General features: G+C 45.3%; 1 long non-coding RNA gene across 1 annotated transcript in view; it reads right to left on the bottom strand.

Moving 5' to 3' along the window:
• The window catches only part of LOC138489799 (uncharacterized), a 75,277-nt gene that overhangs the window by 19,739 nt on the left and 32,795 nt on the right, over window positions 1-22,743 (bottom strand). The window contains exon 2 of the long non-coding RNA XR_011274910.1: window positions 4,185-4,272. This is a non-coding gene — a long non-coding RNA (uncharacterized lncRNA). The remainder of the gene's footprint in view (window positions 1-4,184; window positions 4,273-22,743) is intronic.

Below are 22,743 nucleotides of genomic sequence, written 5' to 3'. Positions count from 1 at the left end.
ACAATGGGAGTGAAGGCAGCAGTATTACCACATCTACCAAAACCACTTCTAATTGGCTCCGACATACCAAAATTTCCAGAGTTAGTACATAAGATTGAGAAGAGCTGGTTGGAAACGGCCCCGTTCCATAGTGATGAAATACCTAGTACAATCCCTAAAATACTAAAAAGTAAAAAGGTCAGACGTTCTCTGAAGAAAGAATGGAGAGTCAAAAATGTCTCCCCGGTAGCAGTAGATTGGAGAATCGAGGAAGACGGAGACAGTTTCCGGTCTGCCCAAGAACTAGATCCTTCGCTGCAATATGCTCGAGAACGAGTTCTAGAAAAAGTAACGGGAGAAGGACCACGATTCATCAAGGAGAATGGGTTGTACTATAGATTAAGTAAGGCCAGGAATGGCGAAGACGTAAAACAGCTGTTGATTCCCCATAAATTCTATCAGACTATTCTGGAGGTGGCTCACATCCAAATTGGTGAAAGACACTTAGGGACGGAGAAAACCACCAAAAAGATACTCGATAGATTTTATTGGCCTGGAATATACCAACAGGTAGTTCGCTTCTGTCAGTCATGTGAAGAGTGTCAGTGGAAGAACCGAGCCAATGTAAGAAGAGCACCACTTCAACCTATGCCACTAGTGATGGAACCATTCAGTCGAATCGGAATAGATATCGTTGGACCTTTGGAACCGACCAGAAGAGGCCACAAATACATTCTTGTAGTGGTCGATTATGCAACCAGATACCCCGAGGCATTTCCATTAAAAGCCACAAATACCCAGCAGATTTGTGACGCCATCATACCTTTCATTGGACGAATCGGGATACCCAGGGAGATTGTCACCGACCGTGGGTCGAATTTCATGTCCAAGGTTCTAGAACAAGTTTGTGAGACCTTGAAAATAGAACATCTGAAAACCGCTGTGTACCACCCACAGACTGATGGGCTAGTAGAACGTTATAATAGTACCATCAAACAGATGCTGAAGAAAACCACTTCCCCAGAGAATAAGGACTGGGATAGAATACTTCAATGGATTCTAATGACACTCAGGAATACTCCACAGTCGTCAACAGGGTTTTCCCCCTTTGAATTATTGTTTGGAAGACCTGTTCGTACTTTGTTAGACCTCTTAAAAGAATCTTGGGAAGAACAACCGAACCATGAGATTACACTAACAGAGTATGCATCCCAACTGCAAGAAAGGGTGGAAAAGTTACAAAATGTTGCAAGAGATAATCTTCTCCAAGCACAGATAAGACAAGAGAAATACTACAATCAGAATACACAGTTACGTAGTTTCAAGAAGGGAGAACAAGTACTCGTGTTAGTACCTACATCAGAGAACAAAATGCTAGCTACTTGGAAAGGTCCATATGAGATTCAAGAGGTGTTGGGACCCTTAACCTACAAGGTGAAACAGACAGACTGTAAACTTCCTTATCAAACATATCATGTTAATTTATTAAAAAAATGGAGATCTCCCGTACCAACAATAGCCATGATATCCGTGAATGAAACTACAGAAGAACAATTTCTCCAAATAAAGAAGAAAACTGGTGCGGAGGGCCTAAATGTAAATCCAGATTTGTCAGGAGTTCAAAAAACAGAATTGTCTAATGTCATACAAAAGTTTGCACATGTTTTCTCTTCCTTACCAGGGAAAACTAATTTAACAAATCATCATATAGTCACCAAGCCAGGAACCGTAGTAAGATAAAGACCTTATCGAATTCCTGAATCGAAGATCAAAGCTTTCAACCAAGAGGTCCAAGAAATGTTAGATCTAGGGATCATTGAACCATCTTACAGTGACTGGTGCTCCCCGGTTGTCCTTGTACCAAAGCCGGATGGGAGTGTAAGATTTTGCATGGATTTTCGAAAAGTAAACGACATTTCTAAATTTGATGCATACCCAATGCCCCGAATAGAAGATCTCCTGAACAATTTAGGGAAGGCGAGGTTTTTGACTACAATTGATTTAACCAAAGGTTACTGGCAAATTCCCCTACTTCCTGCTGATAAGGAAAAGACGGCATTTGCCACACCTAGAGGTTTATATCAATTTACGGTTCTACCCTTTGGGTTGCACGGAGCTCCGGCAACCTTTCAGCGACTAATGAACCATATAATCAAGGGACATGAACAGTATGTCGGGGCTTACCTTGACGATATCATAATCTATAGTAACACATGGACAGAACACCTACAACATCTGGCAGGAATCCTTAAGACTCTGGAAACTACAGGATAACACATAAATCCCAAAAAAACTCATGTTGCCATGTTTCACACAAAGTATCTGGGATATTTTGTCAGTCAGGGGATCATCAGACCTCAAGAGGAAAAGATCAAAGCCATAAAACAGTTAAAATTTCCAGCTACACCGAAACAAGTGAGGGCATTTCTAGGGTTTGTGGGATATTATCGGAGATTTATTCCGCACTTTTCTACTCTCGCCAGCCCTCTCACAGATCTATTAAAGAAGAACTCGATGAAAAAGAAAACTTGGGAGACACGAGAAACTTTACAAGCGTTTAACGCCTTAAAGGAGGCCCTCACCGAGAGAGCTATCTTACACTGTCCAGATTTTAACGCCCCGTTTTATCTGCACACCGATGCCTCGGGTACCGGAATAGGTGCTGTGCTGTTCCAGGATCAAGGGGAGAAAGAAAGGCCCATACTCTTCATTAGTCGGAAGCTGTTGCCACATGAATTGAGTTACCCAACTATAGAGAAGGAATGTTTGGCCGTAAAGTGGGCTATAGATGCTCTAAGATATTATCTGTTAGGTCGGGAGTTCACTTTAATAACTGATCATGCTCCCTTGGTCTGGCTTGCTCGAAACAAGGATTCAAATCAGAGAATACTTAGATGGTTCCTTTCCCTCCAGCCCTTCTTTTTTAGAACAGTTCATAAACCAGGAAGATTGTTAGCCCAAGCTGATTATCTATCCAGGGCAGAAACCCTTCCCGATCGTAAGGGTTTAGTAGAGGGGGTGTGACAATGTGGATGTCTTATTACAGAAACTGCTTTCATGTAATACAAGCCGGACCATAAAGTCTTACTGACGTGGAGATGCAAAAGCAGGAAGTAAAACATGTAGCACCTTTCCTATAACGCTGTTTTTCGTTCCCTAGGAAACGGTGGGCGACGAGGAGGAGGTCAAGCCCAACGGTCTCAGCTGGGCGTATTAGGTTAGCGGTTGGAAGAGGAGATTACTAGAGTCCCGTTGCACCGTTGTGCATAGTTAAGTAAAAAGTTCAATAATATTTAATTGGTGCCGCGTATCGTGTTGTGAGGAGGCGCGGACCGATGCGAGCTGCTCTCGCCCGCGGAGTGAAAGAGAGAGAGAGAGACGGACTTCACGACGAGAAGTGAAGGTTGGTGCCGCGTACCGTGCTGTGAGGAGGCGCGGACCGCTGCGAGCTGCTCCCGCCTGCGGAGTGAAGGAGGGAAAGAGACGGTCTTCACGACGAGAAGTGAAGGTATCGAGAGCATAGAGAGAGTAAAGGTTGGAGATTCGGAAGAGGAGGAGCAGCGGATGAGCCTTCGTTCACCGATCGAGTGGAAAAGGGAAAGACGCCACTCAAAGGTAACCACTCCGTATCATAAGGAGGAGTCAAGGGCTGGGAAGCATAGGGAAGTCGGCAAGGAGAGAGAACAGGATAAGTTAAACCCAAAAGGGGCAGAGATTTTTAAAAGGGCGGAGTGGTATCAATAAGGAGGAGTCAAACCCTACGAACTATAAAAGAAGTTTTTTTTTTAACTGTAAGAGACATTTTAAAAGAAAAAAATAAACAAATGAGCTTCCTTAAGTGAATAGTGAGGAAAAAAGGGAACTTTACTAGAAAGTAGTCATTTTGAAAAAAAAACTTTTGAAGGGAAACAGACGCCAGCAGTGTGATTGAGAAATATTCAAGCCAACTAAAGCTCTGCAAGTTTAATGAGAGACAAAGGGTAAAACGCTTGAAGCCTGAGGGGAAAACGAGGACAAATAAACTTTATCAGCCTAGTTACGAGCTAAACAGAAAAGACAAAGAAAAGACAGTCTAAGAAGATCAAATAGAGTAAATAGAAGATAAACAGAAATACAAGTAAAGAATAAAGAAAAGAGGCCAAGACAGAAGTAAGACCAAGATAACTAAAGAAAGGACATTAAGGAGACTTTCGAGTAGAACTTACCCTTACAAACCTGATGTATCAGACGAGACGATCCTTCCCATGAAGAATTGTTGAACACGGATGCAGAAGTATCCTTTTTATGGTTTTTCTGAAAAGAAAGAATTCTGTTAATAAAGAATTGGGCTCTCTTTCAGTCCAAAGAAAACTACTTACTGACTGAAGTCTCTTGATTCTTATTAATTCATACAGTCTAACCATTAGAATTATCACACAGACCCCATATTTTACAAGGAATATGCTGTTCCAAATCCCAAGTCTGTGGAATGCTGTTTAGTCCTTCTGGCAATCTTTCGCCATTTCTGTGGAAAACATTTCACCTAAAATTCTACTAATGGATACCTAAGCCTATCAATTTCGGGCATATTCCCATCAAGTTTCATAACTGTACATGTACGCTTTACCCAGAAATTCCTTTTTACCGTCGTTCGCGCCCACCACTTGTCAAAAAAACCCACATGGTCTTATTTTAATGGCTCAAAAATTACATTAAAACCCATCATAATTTCACATTACTGCTTATTCAGATTACTGAAATAAATGTCTTAATATAAAAAGTCTTTTAAATCAAGTGGGCTGGCTTTGTTCCCAAAAGTGGGCAGTCTATCCAACGCCCCAGCAAAATGTCTTTCTTTGGTCAGCTGAACAACAGGGTTACCATGACGCTCTTTCATCCCAGGCAGTGGAAGCTGAGGAGAGGTGTCAAAGGAATTCACACTTCCTTGTGACAAGGCCAGTTCCCCTTGATCCATTGTCCCTTGCAGCAAAAATGCTGGTCGGTCTGACGAGGTCGCAAATTCCCACACCGTGGTCCTTTCACATTTGTAAAGGGGCTTCCTTTCCAGAGGGGCTGGATATCTTTGAAGTGCCTGCACAGGAAAAACTGGTTGTGCTACTTTCAAACAGCTTTCAAACATTTTTCTTTTTTTTCTTTATTTCACAAAAGCCAGTCTTTTTGTAAATAAATATATTATACATATAAACCAAACCCCATCCCCACACATAAAATTATGTTTCAGTGCAAGTATTTGGGATGATGTCACATTTTATCTTTCAGATTATCCTTTCACAGCTTTTGCAAAAGTGGATTTATAACATGTGCTTCTCAGAGCACAGAAAGATGCTGCAAATATTTGTCTATGTAATTGACGCATAGCCAGGGAGAAAGAGCTTTTTTTGAAGTGCTCTGCATGTGTTTCATTTGTTTCCAAAGTAAATGTTGAATGGAGCCTGAAATATAATTCCTGCTTTTCATAGACTTTATTTGGCACACCAATGCCATTCAGGGAGGAATGGCCCTCATTTGTTGGTGTTCAGCCTGAATATAGATGGACATGGCTCAGCTTTACTGGAACCAAACTGTGTGTTGTTTGAAGATGAAAATAGCATCAGTGCAAGGTTGTTTTAAACACAGAACATTTTCTTTTGCAGTTTTACATTTTTGAGGTGGCAGCACAGCAGCGCAGAGCCATTCTGCATTTAAATTCCTCTTTTTGGGTGCACATGAAGAAAATAAATGCAGCCATTCTCAGGGTGTCTGTGCTCCAGCCCGCCCCATATGTGCTCAGCAGACACAGTGCAGCCATGATTTCTGTAACTGCTAAAATGCAGTTTTGATGCAAGGGAATATGTGATCAGCAGCCACATCACAGCCATTATTTCTGTAACTGCTAAAATGCAGTTTTGTGATGCAAGGATTCCTGTTGAGCTAGTAAATGTACCCCACACATTGATCTAACTGCTGCTAATGTGAATGTGCAAGCGGGCTCTAATATTCAGCCCAAATCCAGCTTGTTTGCATCCGAAGGTAGGAAATGTGGGGTGCCCTCAGCGATAGCAAAACGAATCAAAGCTTGCCAAATGCTACATTGTTGTGGAGGTCCACATGAGGTCCCTACATTGTGATCATTAGTGGCACAAGACTTAGTAAACCATCAAATTACCGCTGGGGTAAATGTAATTCTATTAGGAACAAGGAATAAAATAGGGACTACATCGCAATCTAAAAAGCTTATTATACATCTTAAAAAAGTGGATGATGCAGGAGGCTCATTGTCGCAGGGGAAAAGCATCAAACCTAAAACGAATGTGCTAGAGGCCCAAACACAAACCATTCTCTTTAAAACTGCAGATGCTCAGTTAAATGAAGTGGTTCATTCGGAACGAGTAGAATAATGAATGTTTGTCAAACATGTCACAGGTAGTGGTAAAACCTCTATGAGAACATGTACAGGTAGTGAAAGATCATGAGCAGCTCCCAAGTATCTTTACAGTCAGTGGGAAAAACACCATTAGAACTTGCTCAGGTGAATCAGTTTCTGTTCCTTTAAAATCTATAGATCTATCGCAGACGACTGTCTGGTTGAAGGACAGTTTAAGAGTGGATAAAGGTTAAGTAGAAGATTATATTTTTATTTGGAGCCACAGTCAAGATTACAAATTGTTCTGAACCGTTCTAACCTTTTGAAGTTGCTGGGTGAGATTCCTGCCTTTGGTGGAATTTCTATTTCTGATATAGTTTAGTTTTACTGAAGACGCACATACAGATTTAGTAGAGATCATTTTGAATTCCTTATTGGTCCCCAGGTATATTTTGTCCACTGAAGAGGAGTTCCTGAAATTGGTCTGTAGGATATATATAGAGAAAAAGGGTGCTAGTGTAACAAACAAGGAAACACATGCTGGTTTAAAATCAGCTATCACTGCCCTACCGGAAGTCGGAATTCCAGTTCAAGACCCAAACATTGTGGGCAAACTCTGGGATGTGATAAGCCATGTAAGTAATTATGAGGATCAAGCGGGGTGGGCTTGGCTGCTCGGTATTCTGCAATGGGAAGCAGTGAAGAAATGTGAACAAGCAAAAAGCCTCTAACAACTAATACATTTCAGAATGTAAACTGGAACACTAGAGGAATTAATAGTTTATGCACCATGAACAACAAAACCACATTTTTAGTACGTATGATATGATCTTATTTCAGGTTATACCTCAGGAAGCAAATACATCGAAGTTAGGAAGGCTATCAGATGGGCTATTTATAGTGACAAGGAATTCAAAAATCATAAATGCAACGATTATATGTGGAAATGTACCTGGCATATTGGCAGTAGGAATAGACATAAATCTAAAGGAGGTCCGGACCGGAGTGCTTATTATAAATCTGTACTGGAATACAGCCGTTAGTGCCATTGATATGCATCTTAAGAAAATATCGGAAATCTTGGGAGAATGGTTGTCCATTAATGAAGCTAATATAATTCTGGCGGGTGATATTAATACACATTGGGCCTCATTACAAGGTTGGCGGTAACCCGTAACACCAAATCCGGTGCCTGACTTCCCGGTGCCACCGGGACATTACAAGTCCTGGTGGTGCGGGAAGTCAGGCGCCGGATTTTGTAACTCCCCCTTCCCATAGAGTCCAATAAGGACTCTATGGGAGTGGGGAGATGGAAGCACTGTTGCTAAAAACATGAAATCTTCCATTATCCATCCCAATTGCATCACTACGTTTTGAACTTGGTCTTCAGTCTGTGCATGCTTGGTTCTAATGGCATGTAATTTCTGAATACAGAAAAATTGCCTCCCTGTTTTGCTTCAATGTTGCACAGAAAATATTGCACAGCCCCAGCACACAAAAAGAAGAAAACTGAAGCACTGAAAGGTAATTATGTACACAGGTTAGAGAGAAGACGGGTTCTAGTTTTGAACGCTCCTGTGCTAAGCTCTATTTATCAGTTTTATAGTCCTGATTTGCATGTACAAGGTCACAGGTTGGTAGGGGTGAACCCACACCACTGGGAAGGTATAGAGAAACAGTCCTGGTTACCTCGCAGTTCCTTGTTTTGAGAAACCTTTGTATAAATTAGTTCCCATGCTAATTGTGTTGTTTTACAGTGACATTATTATTGTAATGTAGTCTTGTGTTGGTCAGCCGACACGTGTTTTGCCTCGAGGGGTCTTTATCAAGGCAAGATATAAGTTTTAGGACAGGGGTTATTGCTCCTGGTCGAGCCCCTTGGGGCTGGAGTTTTCGTATTGTCTCCCAATTTTGGGTCTTGGAATTAACCTAGGTCTGATATTGCAGTCCCGGCGGCGCTGTTGTGCTTCGAGACAAAATGAAAAATCTAACCCCAACATGAATGAATAAATACAGTAAAAATAATTAATGAATGTTTAACTACTACACAAAAAAGGAATGTAAAATGTTTAAAAATACTTCACCGTTGAAGCAACCGCAAAATAAATCATCTCGCCCAGAATGCACGAAAAAGCCCAGGAAAGAGATCCTTTCGTCAACGGGCATGGAAGCAGTGTGTCCACTCTTACATAGAAGCTTTCTGCCTGACTGTACCAGAGCCTCCCACACATGCGTGATGGCATTTTCAAGAACTTTCTGGCTTTCAAAGTCTCTACCTGTGACAGTTCTCATGTGCCGGAGTGACCCATGGAAACCCCAAAAGGAAAAACACTTCCCTTTCTCATGAAAGCGCGAAAACAGCTACATAACTTTTCTTCAGCTTTTTAAAATTCCCTCACAAGGTTATCAAATACCAGCTGGCCCCTTCTTCAAAACAGTCCTTGAAGCAATGCAGAAGCAAGAAAGCATGTTTGCCAGTGGAATAACACGAACCACGTTACAAGTTCACATCAAATGCAGCTTTCACTGAGGCCTTAAGAAAATGGGCAGATTTCACTAAGGACTGAAGAAAATATCCATTGTGGCTCTGGGAGCATCCAACATGCACTGCGTACAGACGCCATGATTTAGTCGGAAACATTACACTCCCCTACATGTGTCTCTCTCTATGAAGACTTGCAGTTCGCTTTGCATAATAAAACATCCACATTTCTGCTTAACATGGAATAATATGCAGAAGCCACCCTATTGGAATGTGGAAGATCCAAAATGGATCTGATCTTGAATGCATTATGGGTAAAGGGTTCATTAAGTGAAAAAGATTGGATGAAAATGATTAATAGAACAAGGAACTATTGTTTACATTCCACAGTCTCAAGATCTGATAAAGCATTGGGAACGCTAGCCAAATATTTTCAACAGTACCCGTCTTTTTGTCATCGTGAACACATTTTACAGTTCTGATTAAACCTTCTAACAACTGGGGAAGTTTTATCAGCTCGATCAAATATGATCATGGCAAATTAGATGTTTTACAGACATTAAAGCACATGATGGTAGAATGCTCGGCCTTTGTAAAAGTCAGGACTATGTTTCTGGGCTGTTTCTTAATGAAGAGAGTTGGCACGGACACAGACAGTATGTGGGAAAGACTGAACGCAGGTAATGAGATCTTCCTTATGTGAGAAACCTAAGGGTATTCTCCAATTTGGACCCCAATAATCCTCTATTCGGTGGCCAGAGAACAACCATCACCATTGGATCCAGACCTGGGGGTAGACCAGTGTGGGAGGATCACCCAGGTAGGGGAGTTCAGGGTCATTCTCATGGGAATACCCTAGATGAGACACGGCATCCCCCTCTTACCCGTTATCCACAACCATACAACCGCTCTCTCTTTTTGGGGTATTTTCCAACACACAACATCTCCCCCCTCATTTTTGCATAATACTGAGAAGAAGAAGATGCAACCTGGGGGGGGTGAGGATTTCCAGTGGAAAACCCACGAAGACATAGAAGCCAGACTACAACACTCTAACAGCAGGCTGTCACGTTAATGAAGTCAGGCAAGTTCAGGCAGACCCAACACTAATTACACACCTGCTCTCCATTAACCTCACACAGATATATACAGGGAGGCTGCTGAAAGAGAAAGGTCAAATGCAGTTTGGAGAGCAAGAGGGAGGCTGCAAGGCTGAGATGGGCAGATGATCATTCTTCAAATCCCAAACACCAAAAGCAAGCTGGGAAGATTGTCTGGAGCTGAGAAACCAAGAGGCTGGGACCTGTCAGGTGAATTCAGAGGAGGACAGCGTGCAGCAACGCTGGCCCAGTGCGAAGGAAAGGCTGCAGTGTGTCACAGGAGCCATGCCTCCTATGTGTTGGAGTCAGGCACCCAGGACCTTGCTGTTGAGGTCCGGACAACTGCTTGTTCCCTTGGGGCTAGTGCCGACCCCGAAGATGTAGAGGGGCAGGTGGTGAGACACTGACCTCATCCCCACGCCAAAGGATGGAGCCGATGACCTTGCAACGCTGCGTGGTTAGTCTGATCAAAGGGGAGAGTGAGAGAGACTCGGGCAAGCAGGTGGGAAGAGGAGCGCATGAGGGAAGGCACCAAGTAAAGTAGGCAAGTGGTCCGAACCCAAAAAAGAAGGTGAAAGTTGATAAAAAGTGCATTCTAGGAAATGAAGTCCGAAGACTTTTAAACCTTGTAAATGAAGTTGGTTCGAGCCCGTTAGAGGGAGATCAGCTGAGAGCTTTTTGTTAAAGCAAGTTTGAGTTTAATTGAAATTGGTCCGAGCCCGGCGGAGGGAGACTAATGGAACATTGCGTTAAAGGGATCCAAGCCCGACTGAGGGGGATCCAAGATCTGAGCCCGACTGTGGGGGATCCGAGATCTGAGCCCGACTGAGAGGGATCCGAGATCTGAGCCCGACTTAGGAGGATCCAGGGTGAACCATGAATCACCTGAGAAACTGATACCTGAAAGATAATAAGAGCCAAAGTAACAGAGTGACCGTGTGTGAGTGAACACGATATCGGAAGTCTCTGTAAAATGAAAGTGAATTCCCTGAAGTGAAGGGAAGTGATGTGAACACTGAAAAGCAACTTAAACTAAAAGCTAAAACAGGGAAATCACTAAGAAGAGGAAAATTAATAGAAACCCCAAAAAGGCTTGTTTGTAACAGAACTGAATGTAAAGTAAAAGGAATTCATGGTAAGAAATACAAGTACCAGAATGCAGCAGTGTCAGAGTGGTCATGTATAGGAATAAAGCAAAGCCATATAGTTTCGAAAGTCTCTGACAAAAAGTAAAGTGAATCTGGGAGTAATAAGTTTGGGGAAGGATATCCTGTTTCAATTGTGTAAGCCTGAACGAGAAGCAAACTTTAAATATTATTTTGCACTCCATGGTAGTCTATGAATAAGGGACTTTCAAGGGGGCAGAAGGCCCTGGTGTTTGTTCTGAACCTCATCCTCGTGCTAGAGAAACCAAAGTGTGTGCTAAGCTCGATTGTGTCGCCTTGCTCCATGCTAAAAACGTGGGGAAGGGAGGCCAACGGCCTGAACATCCTGACATATCATTTTGTGAACACTTCTTTCTTTTTCGTAACACTGTTTCCCACACTATTTGTATTTAGAGGAAAGGATTGGCAATGGGTTTATTTGTATAGGCCATTTTATTTTGACAAGACACCACTAGGACTGCGTTATTATTATTTAATGATCGTAGCTTGCTCCCATCTGTAGATTTAGGATTAGACATTCGTTTTTTCAAACCCTTTCTGGAGTACAATAAACACCCTTGAACTGTGGTCACTTGTGTCTGTCTTACTGTTGATACCATGCCTTCCTTACACTAACTACAGAGGTGGTCAGAAAATGGCCTATCTGTCACGCCACATTGGAGACCGGGGTCCGCCGCGCCCGCTCGTCTCTTCACCTCCTGGCGAGTCTACCCGCGCTTCCGCGCTTGGGGGCTCGCCAGAGGGAGAGCGTTGGGTGTCGGGGCCGGAGGGCTACGGCGCATGCGCGGATGACCTCTGTCTCTGTTCGGCGCATGCGCCGTGGACTGGGCTCGAGCCCTAGGAAGAGCTTGCCTTCCAGGACTCGCTTTGGATACGCCGGCGCCCGGAGGTGAAGCGGCTTGCGTTCCAAGCCTCACGGGCGCCGGCGACCCATAAAAGGAGCCGCAGTTCGAGGCAAGCCGCGTCTCAACGCGGTTTGCTTCGTTCTGCGAGCTTCCTACCTGGGCTGCCTGCCACTCACCTGAGCCCGCTCTGGGCTGCCTGCTACCTTACCTGAATTCCTCCCTGGGCCTGCAGTCTGCCTTACCTGAGTTCCTCCCTGGGGCTGCCTGCTACCTTACCTGAATTCCTCCCTGGGCCTGCAGTCTACCTTACCTGAGTTCCTCCCTGGGGCTGCCTGCTACCTTACCTGAGTTCCTCCCTGGGCCTGCAGCATATCTTACCAGAATTTCTCCCTGGGCCTGCCAGCTTACCTTACATGGGTTCTCCCTGGGCCTGCCAGCTTACCTTACCTGGGTTCTCCCTGGGCTGCCAGCTTATCTTACCTGGGATCTCCTGAACCTGCCAGCTTACCTTACCTGGGTTCTCCCTGGGCCAACCAGCTTACCTTACCTGGGTTCTCCCTGGGGCTGCCAGCTTACCATACTTGGGTTCCCCTGGCTCTGCCAGCAACTTACCAGAATAAACTCAGGATTTGCCGGCATACTTTTACCTGGACCTCCCTAGGTCTGCCAGCATACGCTGACCAAGGTCCCCAGCAATTGCTGCCCTAGAGTAACCTTTCGGGCTCGTCCAGTTAGATCTCCTGCTCAGCCTTGGTTCCTTCCTTTCCTGTCCGGCCTTACCCTCTTCATCCGTTCCTGTGGACCAAGAATATACCTGCCACGCCGGAATCTTAGACCTCCGCTTCAGTTCACGTACTTTGGACTTTATTCCAACGGACTCCATCCCAGCCCGTGATCTGCAACAAGACCGTAGCCTCTCCTGCCTGTGCTTCCACAGTCCCTTCGTCACGTTAATCAGGAGAGTGCTTTCCGTGACATTGGGAATCGGCCCATCCTCCACCCAGTATCAGTTTTTGGGTGGCGGAGAGGCTGGTCTCTCGTGCCACAAGCTCATCTTTCGACTGGATACAGACTGGCGACCTCGGCAAGATCAAAGACCAAGAAACCAGGTACGCAGCCCTCTCGTGCTTCCCAACTTGACACTATCGGGTAAAATGAATGGGCAACTCAATTAGGACATTTTAATCTGAATGCTTATGTTAGGATTTATAATGATGGTGTTTTATCACATTCTTTTTTAAATCTGCATTGGATGTAATGTTTTTATATCAAAATCTCGTTTTATGTTTGTATTGATGAAGTTCTATAGAAAGTGCAATTCAATATGGATTTAGTGCAAGGTCCGTTTTTCGATCATATCTATTTTTTTATATATATATATAGATAGATAGATCTATATATATATATATATATATATATATATATATATATATATATATATATATATATATGTAATACTACATTCTGTTGCATTTACCCCTCCAGTACACATTCAAATTTCATCACTAAAACACCTTGGTACAAGTCTTTCTCCATAATATAAGTGAAACCTACATTTGTCTTTAATAAAACAACCAGACCACCTGTGGGACGACCCATCTTTCCTTTTTTTGAGCCTTGGAAACAAATGGTATAACCATTAACTCCAAGACACTTCACGAGCCACACCTCCTGCAAGCAGATTATATCAAACTTTGCCATAACTGTTCGTATTTTTTGATTATTTACCAGCGAGGCATGACCCCTGGTGCTCCATGAAAAAACACCCATACAACTCCTTCTATCAAAGTCCCCTTATGGCCTGTAGGTTCTGTTTTTGTCTAACTAATGAGCCTGCCACCCATGTACAATTCACATCCATTTTTCCCACCCTACAATCACTTTCCACAAATTGTACTTCTCTCCATGATTTGCTGCCCTTATCCCTCTTGATTACTACTTCATTTCTACTTTCTCCAGGTCTTTTTGCAGAACCGTCCCTGATTCCAGTCACCTCATCCATCAAGAATCCTAACTCTCTCAACGATTGCACTTCCCTCAATATCAGCTCATACACCAATCTCGACTTTACACTCAGAATTGCAAAATTTGTTCCAGAATGGTAAGGGAATTCCACTTTCTCAATATCTTTGGTCGACAGGATATTCAGGTTAGGGATCTCAGCAAATATTTAAAGAATGCACAATCTATTTAAAATTAGACGATTGGGTCCTCAAATACACTTTCCACTGACAATTTAAATGGTCTCTTACTCAACTCAATTCTACTAGCTCGATCATCACTTCTCCTTGCAACTTGTCCCTTGCAAATGAATTTTTGACCTTATTTCTTCACACTTCACTGCTCCTTTTGCTCCTCTCAAAATATTAAAAGTGGTACGTCTAAATGAATCCTCATTGTTTGTGTTCCCTTCCCCCCTACCAGACTCTCTTGCACACTATTTTTAAGCATGTCCAAAGCTTTATTTTTGGTCACTGCCTCTGATCTCGTGACAGTGCCGTAAATTCTGTCCCCTGAAAAGAGGACTCAGGGTCCATTAAGAACCTCCAGAGCCTTAAAGGCCTGGCACTGGCCACCCACTTCCATTACTTTGTTTGGAGCAGTTCTAGCTCTATGTTCCAAACATTCACCACATTCAAACTTATTCATATACTCATCCCCCATAATCCTTTCATATTGTGTGGACATGGAATTTTCTAAGTATAGGTTTAGAACATTTTACAGTGGGAACCTCTAGTACCTTATCATGACAGGATACACCAAAACCAGGCAAAATACCACTTCCACAAGCTATTTCAATATTCTCAGAATGCCCGATTCCTGAGATGTGTAATTCATATTGAGTGAAATTTGAGCTTTAGTCAATGTCATAAAAACCCTTTTTTACAGACAGTATTTTGCATTTTTCTAAGTTTCCACTGTTCCAGTTACATGTATCTGCATGCACACAATTCTTCCCTGTGGGAACAGATTTACCTTCAGACTGAATAAAAAAAAGAAAACTGTAGCAACCGATTTGTGTGCCATATAAGCAGGAATGGTAACAACCCACCATCAGAAGTTAGTTTTCCACCAACACATCTCCTTCAAAATCACTCTCAGAAAAATGATCATAAATAACTTTCTTCAAAACAGGTACCATTTATTTTACTGCTCCATAATTATTATTACAAGAGTTTATCATTGCAGGGATGGTAAGACTTCTAAGGTATTTTCATGATGATTGTCTATGCTTACCCTTCGTCTTGATGTTTTTGATCTTTTTCTTCTAGATTTATCTCAAGATTCTTTCAGTTTTTTTGTGTACCTTTCTTAAGTGCTGACTCCTTGCTGTTAATAATATCTTTTTGCTGCTTCTCAGGAGTGCACTGAATCGTTATTGGTCTCATTGGAGGTTCTTTAGGTAGCACTTCAGGAGAGTTATTTTCCTCCCTTTTTTCATTCTCAAGAACATCCAAGTCCTGAGTAAGTCCTGTGGTTCTTTGAAGCATTTGGATTGCTTGAGATAGGTTGGACTTCCCACCTCGTGCTTGGCACTTCAGAGCTACGTTAACTTCAGTGTCTTTTGCAATCAAGTGCAGTCTATTCTGAATAGATTCCCAAAATGATTGTATGCATACTTATTTCAGATTGAATATCTTCATACAGCCTGGCAAATGTAGAAATCACTTGATTCAAATATGTCTCAGCATTATAATTATTTATATAATTATAATTGTTCTTTTATAACACGCTCAATACCAACGAGTGGTTTCTAAACGCAGGATCGCAGGATCGGGACTCGACCCTGTGTTGTGAATGCGTTGCCCCAGAGCTATGCTTCCTCCCCATTCCCTTGTTTGCCTCCTAAGGATGCAAAGGAGAGCCAGAGCTGGCCTCTGTGCAGGATGTGGGGTAGATGGGTATGATGTATTTGAGGCCTCGTTGCCAGATCCTTCATTTTCAGAATAACATGTGGTAGACACCAGACGACACTGAATGGTCGTATCACCATGCCTATCCATCACTTCTGTCAATGTAACTATAACAGGAATGTCTGTCTCATCCATAGCATTTCCATTGCCACTCTTACCAGGGAATTCACAAAGTTCGGCTCGGACAGTAAGATCCTTGGCATCACTCAACGGTACCCAACCCAGTTCCCCTCCCTCTTCAACAGGACTAACGGGAAGAGCAAGCTCACTTGCCATTTCTAGCATCTGTCCGTTCAAGGATTTTCCCAGGGTCTTGACAAACTACGCAAGGCGTATATTCAGAACTTGTTTTTAGCAGGACAATAATCAGAGTAAAGGCACCGCACAGTCAGTTTATATGGGCAATCACAGTTCACTCACTGTGGAAAGGGGTATTACCACCTCTCCATCTAATTGCCCAAAATGTGACTGCGCTCCCAATTGATGGTAATATAGTGAACCTAATATTTCCAGGTGCCCACTAATGGGAAAAAAGAAAAGTAAGACTCTTTTCTCTAAATGCCTGCTCCCAACGTGCCACTACGCGGGGTGCCATTTGCACTCACCGCACTGGGTCTAGTGAGTCTGAGGGGAGCAGAGTCGCCGGAGGTGTCCGTCCCTTCTCCCCACTGCAGGGATCATTGTGCCTGCTGTCCAACTGGCGCAGCATTTACCCCTCGCTTACTCTCTGTGCTTACCGATTCTGTGAGAGTTTACCTTCTCCAGCCGATCCACTTCAGGGTGGCAAGCAGCTCAGTAAGAGGCTCAGCGACCCGCACGAACCTCGGCTATTGAGCGGACAACTTGTTAGCCCTTCAGTACTCCTACCGAGCACCTACTGCTCTCCTGTTGTGTGGGCGCGGGACCTCCTAGGCCCCCGCCGGCATTCACACGTGCGCAGGCATGCGAGGATCAAGGACACACACAGGACGCATGTTGCTTGCTCAGGTCCCGGCTGCAACTGCTGGCCGGGACCGTCTTTATTCAACGCGCGCATGCGCGAGCCTCATTATGGGCCACGCATGCACAAATGGCGTATACACTACGCAACATCCCTCCTTTTTCCCCGAATAAGAAACAACTACAACATTTGCACACAACAATAACAACTTAGGACTTCACTAACATTTCTCAACCTGTTACGAGGCAGGGTCCATGATAAAGTCCTGGAACCTCTGCGGCGGCTTCTGCCCCGCCCGGCTTGGGTACCTTCTGGACTCCTCTCGAGGTGTCTCTGGTGTCCCTGGAGCTTCTGGCGGTCCCTCGTCCCTTGGTGGTGATGCTGCCCCGGGTCCGGGTACCTCGGGCATCCCTGGAGGAGGCGCCGCCTCAATTCTCTTGAAGTATGACACATTCCGCGTGATAGTGCCCCTGGCATTGGCCGCGGTGATCATGGACCCCTTGACATGGGTCACTCCGAGGGGCTGGGCTTCATACGGGAGAGATAGTTTCCCCTCCAGCCTCCGATTCTAGACCAACACAGTGTCCCTGACTGTAATCCACTTCTCCGGCAAGTTCCGGTGGGCGCTCTCCCTCTCGTTTTGGATAGCCCTCTCCACGCGCAATCCATTATTGTCAATCACTCCCGGACTGCGTCCTTCCACTTAGGGTATCAGTCCTCTGGGTGACTGCTTGAATAGGGCCTTAACTGCTGTTAAGATGGATTTCTGAACTCTGTCCTGGAGGGGCAGAGGTTCAGAAGGCCAGCCTAGTTTCTTGGAACAGGGAAAACTCTGGACAAGCCAGACCAATCAAGGTAGCGATCGCGGCGGTCAAGACTAGGTCAAGACTAGGGGCCTCATTACGACCCCGGCGCTAAACCATGGTGCTATTAGCACCATGGTCCATGCCGGGGTCCGCCATGGTGAATGGCGGAATTACCGCCCCATTCCAAGGTTGGCGGGGCGGTAATTCCTCATTCACCATGGCCCCTTCCCCATTCCCATTTTTGGCCCATATGGCTCAATGGGAATGGGGAAGGCGCTAATTACGGCACTGTAAATTACGGTGCCGTAATTAGCTCCTAGGTCCCTTTGCGGGTTGGTTTTTTAACGCCTGCTAAAAGCAGGCGTTAAAGTGCAACCCGCAAAGGGACCTCGTAATCAGGCGTTAAGGGTTTAACGGCGCTGACACCTTTTACGGCGCTGTTAACCCCGTAACGCCTGGGTTGTAATGAGGCCCTAGGTCTCAAGAGGGGTGAGGGTGACTGAAAGCCCGCAATGAGCACACAAAGCAAGGACACTTACAAATTACCCCAAGCAGGTGTTATATTAAAAATATAGACACATTTATTACAAGGCCTTTGTAACATTGACCGTAGCAAGAAATCACAATAAAACTCAAGTAAACCAACACATCACAATCAAATACAATATATATACAATTACCGAAGGGTCTAACGAGTTATATAAATATGCAGACCACCTAGATGGGGAAGAAAACAGGCAGTGCAAGTAATCGTTTAGACCCAGTTCGCCTTCAGAGGCCACCTAACTAAAAGGAAGTCCGAGCCCTACGAAGAGTGGAGCTTTGTGCTCAAAAGTACCTGCACACACTGGTGCCGATGGGCTAAGGGGAGTCTCTTCATGGACGTCAGGCAGTTCAGAGTGGTGAACAAAGGAGGGCGAACAGATTTCTGCTACTCAAGCGCTGCCTCCACTTGCAGGCAGAAGCGAGTGTGAAAAAGGTGTGCTGTTTAACACGGCGAGGAAAAGCTACGGGTTACTGCAGGAGGGCGACCAGTTCCTAGCGTTGCTACTCACCGGTCCCCGATGCAGGCAGACCCAGACTTCTCTGTGTCAGTTTCAGTGCTGGCAGGTTCAGATACGAGCAGGGGACGTCTCGGCGTCGTGTAGATTCCGCGGCAGCAGAAGTTAGAGTTGAGGATGTCCCAAACGCAGTGAACCCGCACAGTTTGTTACCACAGCATGGCAACGGAGCGGCTGTGTGTATTTCAGCCCAATGTACACTTCTCACTTCAGACCTGGGAATGCCAAGTGTACGAATCGTATGAGAGTGTCAAGGACTCGGAATACAACACAACCTGACGGCGGTTACAGAGCAAGACTCCTGGGTAGGCTGGTCAGTCCACGGGATGGCCCAGAGACACCAGTACCGTTCGATCAGAGGTAGAAGGGGTTTCACAAAGCGACAGCAGTGCAGAGGAGCAGTCCTTCAGCGGGTCACCAGCGATTCCTCGGTTCAGCCTCTTAGTTGCAGGATACTTGGCTCGTTTATTCCTTCGTTCGTGAGAACTCAGGAGATCGACATGGTAGTGGTGTTTCCAGCCTCCTCTTATCCACAGTTCCCTTCGCGCCAAAACGGAGAGGATCCAATGGGAGATCTGCTCACAAAACACTCACACCTTACGTGGACCTATCACGGACCACGGTGGTCCCAGGCATTCACGACACACTAGACTCTCTGGCACCCAGGATGTGTATTGGGACCAGACATCCCAGCCCACATCCTGGAGGCACACACAAGGCCTGTAGAAGCCTGCGAAAGCATCTGTGTTTCGCGGGAAAGTACATGCCCAAATAAGGAAGGCCCCGGGTCGGCTCGATCTGGGTAAGGTGAAGAGGGCAAGACGGTCAGCGGGCAGGACAAAGTGCCTCGTGGTCTGGCCATTTTGGAAGCCGGGCCACCATTTTGGGTTAAGCGCGAGAAATGTGCTTAAACAGCCAAAAGGAGCTCAAAACACAAAGAAACGATCGCTGCCAGCAGTCCCGTCCGTGATTCACTTGCACCGTTCGTTAACAATCCAAAGAGAGTGTCTAGGGCCTATAGAAGACTAGAGACCCAAGAGAGCAGTAACTTAGCTTACAGTGCCCTCTTGTGTCATGTTGCGCGAAAGCTGCAACATGATAAAAGAACTATGGAAAACAACGTTTCCCGGTACTGACTGTCTTAAGGGCATGTCAGTTAACCCGTAAGAATGGAGCGAAAGCCCAGAGGAGTGCGGCAGAAGGCTGCTCTTCTCTGGCAAAGTCTAGATCATGGTGAAAACAACAGCAAAAAGTTTGGGGGTTGCCACATGGAAGGAAAATTACCCACAATTAAGAAATCTTTCCTAACACTCGCCCCTCCCAGACTATGGACAGGGGGAACTAATCCACCCCTGGATGAGTCTCTTGTTCAGGTTGGTTAAACATTCTGGACAACCCATCAGCATTGCTATGTTGGACACCCGGCCTATGCTCAATGGTGAAGTCAAAGCCTTGTAGACTTATGGACCACCTAAGCAACTTTGGATTCTCTCCCTTCATGTTCATCAGCCACTTTAAGGGCTTATGGTCAGTTTGCACAGTGAAGTGGGTCCCATAGAGGTAGGGCCTCAGCTTCCGTAGGGCCCACACAACAGAGAAACATTCTTTCTCCACTGTGGACCATCTGAGCTCTCTGTCCTTAAGCTGGCGACTAATAAAACCAATAGGGTGTTCCTTACCCTTCTCATCTACTTGCAATAGTACAGCTCCTATCCCAGTGTCAGAGGTGTCAGTCTGCACAATAAAAGGTCTTTGATAATCAGGGGCCCTGAGGACAGGGGCCTGGCACAAGGATTCTTTTAAACCGTTGAAGGCCTTCTCACACTCGTCGGTTCAAGTTACCTTCTTGGGTTTCTTCGGAGTGGTGAGGGCAGACAGAGGGGCAGCTATGCTGCCATAGTCTGCCATGAAGTTGCAGTAATACCCTGTGAGTCCTAAGAAGGCTCTCACTTGGGTCTGTGTAGTGGGGGTAGGCCAGTCTTGTACTGCTTGTACTTTACTGGGAAGAGGCTGTATCCTCCCTCCACCTACTTCATGTCCAAGGTAAACCACTGAGCCTTGTCCAATCTGGCATTTACTAGCCTTTATGATCAAGTGTGCTTTCTGAAGAGCCTGGAGCACAATCCCGAGGGGTTTCACTTGGTCTTCCCAGGTGGCACTGAAAACTGCTATATCATCCAGATATGCAAGACAGAATTCGTCCAACCCATTCAACACATGATTCACAAGCCTCTGGAAAGTGGCAGGTGCATTCTTCAACCCGAACGGCATTACCCTGAATTGGTAAAGACCGTCTGGAGTAGAAAATGCTGTCTTCTCCTTGGCATGTTCTGCTAAAGCTATTTGCCAATAGCCAGCAGTGAGGTCAAACGTGCTGAGGTACTTGGAGGCACCCAAGGTATCCACCAGCTCATCTGTTCGAGGCAAGGGGTGTGCATCTGTCTTGGTGACAGCATTCAGAGCCCTGTAATCCACGCAGAACCTCAGTTCAGAAGTGCCTGCCTTTGGAACCAAAACCACAGGGCTGGACCAAGGACTACTAGAGGGTTCAATCACCCCATGATCTAACATCTTGTTGACCTCGGTCTTAATGTAAGACCGTACTTTGTCTGACATCCTGTATCCCCTACTTTTGGTAGGTACACTGTCTCTTGTGTCTATGTTATGTTTGCACCAAGGTGTCAAACCAGGCGACTGTGAAAACAGGGGGGAAAACTGCCTAAGCAAACTTTTCACCTCAGCCTGCTGATCAGAAGTCAGGTGAGGGGCCACTCGGACACCCTCAAAGGAGCTATCTGAAGGACCGCTTTGGAACAGGTCGGGGAGAGATTCAGACTCCTCTTCCTCAACATCTGAAGCCAGTAGCAGTGCTGCGATTTCAACTCTTGGGACGAAAGCCTTCAGCCTATTCACGTGGAACACTTTTGGAGCCTGTCCAGGCCTTCCAAGGTCCACTAAATAGTTAACCTCACCCAGGGGCTCCACCACTGTGTAAGGGCCTGACCATTTGTCCTGTAAAGCTCGAGGCCTTATGGGATTCATGATCAGGACTTGCTGACCAGGTGTAAAGTTGATGAGGGAAGCTTTCTGGTCGTACCAATGTTTCACCAGCGCTTGTCCTGCCTTCAATTTTTCATTAGCCAGACCCATCAGAAGTACCATCCGTTTTCTGAGCCCCAGCACATAATCTACTACGTTGGTAGTAACCGGGGGAGTGGGCATCTCCCATCCCTCTTTGACTATGGCTAAGGGTCCCCGTACAGGATGACCAAACAGAAGTTCGAAGGGGCTGAAGCCAACACCCTCCTGTGGTACCTCTCGGTAGGCAAACAGTAAGCATGGTAAAAGAAGATCCCATTTTCTTCTCTGAGGTTCTTCCAGAGCCCCAATCATGCTCTTTAACGTTCTGTTGAAACGTTCCACCAGACCATTGGTCTGGGGGTGATATGCAGAAGAGAACTTGTAGGTGACCCCACATTCTTTCCACATAGCCTGCATATACTTTGACATAAAGTTGCTGCCTCTGTCAGACACACCTTCTTTAGGGAAGCCAACCCTAGTAAAGATGCCAAGTAACGCTTTTGCAACTGACTTGGCAGTTACAGTTTTCAATGGGATGGCCGCAGGATATCTGGTAGCATAGTCCACTAGCACCAAGATAAACCTATTGCCTGAGGATGTCTGCGGGTCAAGGGGACCAATGATGTCGATCCCTACCCTTTTGAATGGTATTCCCACAACTGGGAGTGGTACCAATGGATCTTGGATTGTTGAGCCACTCTTACCAGATAACTGGCAGGAGGCACAACTCCTGCAGTGACTTTCTACTTGCACCGCCATCTTGAGCCAGTAGAAGTGCATGGATAACCTTTGCTTGGTCCTCTTAATACCAAGGTGACCAGCAAGGGGCACTTCATGCGCCAGCTGCAGGAGGAAGCGTCTTACAGCAAGGGGAACCACCAACCTCCTATGGTCTCCTTCTGTAGACTCTGTGGGCTCACTATACAGGAGTCCACCTTCCCAATAAATCCGATGCGTCCCAGGAGGTTCACCTTCAAGCTGGGAGCAGGCCTGTCTCCTTAGGCCTTCCAGAGATGGGCACCCAGG

This window comes from Ambystoma mexicanum, chromosome 9 (assembly GCF_040938575.1).
Source record: "Ambystoma mexicanum isolate Mex_15411 chromosome 9, UKY_AmexF1_1, whole genome shotgun sequence".
Lineage (NCBI taxonomy): Eukaryota > Metazoa > Chordata > Amphibia > Caudata > Ambystomatidae > Ambystoma > Ambystoma mexicanum.
Note: the sequence above shows the minus strand (reverse complement) of the source record. Positions and strands in the feature narration are given on the sequence as shown.